The sequence below is a fragment of the Sinocyclocheilus grahami genome, unplaced genomic scaffold (genome assembly GCF_001515645.1).
Source record: "Sinocyclocheilus grahami isolate Dianchi unplaced genomic scaffold, SAMN03320097.WGS_v1.1 scaffold56.1, whole genome shotgun sequence".
NCBI lineage: Eukaryota > Metazoa > Chordata > Actinopteri > Cypriniformes > Cyprinidae > Sinocyclocheilus > Sinocyclocheilus grahami.
The window spans coordinates 1572062-1573817 of NW_015505235.1; positions in this window are offsets into that span (position 1 = coordinate 1572062).

The following is a 1756-nucleotide window of genomic DNA, read 5'->3' on the forward strand; positions in this document are numbered from 1 at the left end:
TGTCATTTCTGATGAAGATCAAACCAAGCTTATTCTTTGAGGTCTATTATGCAACCTTGCATCTCAAAAAATAAATAAATAAAATAAAATCTGCAGATTTGCATAAATACCTATTACCTAATTTGATGATTCTGTTAAAAAAATATTCCACATAATAACAAAGATTTTTTTGCATTTTTATATATTATTTTATATATTTTTTGCTATATATACAGTGGGTACGGAAAGTATTCAGACCCCCTTAAATTTTTCACTCTTTGTTATATTGCAGCCATTTGCTAAAATCATTTAAGTTAATTTTTTTTCCTCATTAATGTACACACAGCACCCCATATTGACAGAAAAACACAGAATTGTTGACATTTTTGCAGATTTATTAAAAAAGAAAAACTGAAATATCACATGGTCCTAAGTATTCAGACCCTTTGCTCAGTATTTAGTAGAAGCACCATTTTGATCTAATACAGCCATGAGTCTTTTTGGGAAAGATGCAGCAAGTTTTTCACACCTGGATTTGCAGATCCTCTCCAGTTCTGTCAGGTTGGATGGTAAACGTTGGTGGACAGCCATTTTTAGGTCTCTCCAGAGATGCTTAATTGGGTTTTAGTCAAGGCTCTGGCTGGGCCATTCAAGAACAGTCACAGAGTTGTTGTGAAGCCACTCCCTTCGTTATTTTAGCTGTGTGCTTAAGGTCATTGTCTTGTTGGAAGGTAAACCTGAGGTCCTGAGCACTTTGGAGAAGGTTTTCGTCCAGGATATCCCGTACTTGGCCGCATTCATCTTTCCCTCAATTGCAACCAGTCGTCCTGTCCCTGCAGCTGAAAAACACCCCCACAGCATCATGCTGCCACCACCATGCTTCACTGTTGGGACCGTTTTGGACAGGTGATGAGCAGTGCCTGATTTTCTCCACACATACCGCCTAGAATTAAGGCCAAAAAGTTCTATCAGACCAAATAATCTTATTTCTCACCATCTTGGAGTCCTCCATGCAGACTTTCATGTGTCTTGCACTGAGGAGAGGCTTCCGTCAGGCCACTCTGCCATAAAGCCCCGACTGGTGGAGGGCTGCAGTGATGGTTGACTTTCTACAACTTTCTCCCATCTCCCGACTGCATCTCTGGAGCTCAGCCACAGTGATCTTTGGGTTCTTCTTTACCTCTCTCACCAAGGCTCTTCTCCCCCGATAGCTCAGTTTGGCCGGACGGCCAGCTCTAGGAAGGGTTCTGGTCATCCCAAACGTCTTCCATTTAAGGATTATGGAGGCCACTGTGCTCTTAGGAACCTTAAGTGCAGCAGAAATTTTTTTGTAACCTTGGCCAGATCTGTGCCTTGCCACAATTCTGTCTCTGAGCTCTTCAGGCAGTTCCTTTGACCTCATAATTCTCATTTGCTCTGACATGCACTGTGAGCAGTAAGGTCTTATATAGACAGGTGTGTGGCTTTCCAAATCAAGTCCAATCAGTATAATCAAACAAAGCTGGACTCAAATGAAGGTGTAGAACCATCTCAAGGATGATCAGAAGAAATAGACAGCACCTGAGTTAAATATATGAGGGTCACAGCAAAGGGTCTGAATACTTAGGACCACGTGATATTTCAGTTTTTCATTTTTAATAAATCTGCAAAAATGTCAACAATTCTGTGTTTTTCTGTCAATATGGGGTGCTGTGTGTACATTAATGAGGAAAAAAAAATAACTTAAATGATTTTAGCAAATGGCTACAATATAACAAAGAGTGAAAAATTTAAGGGG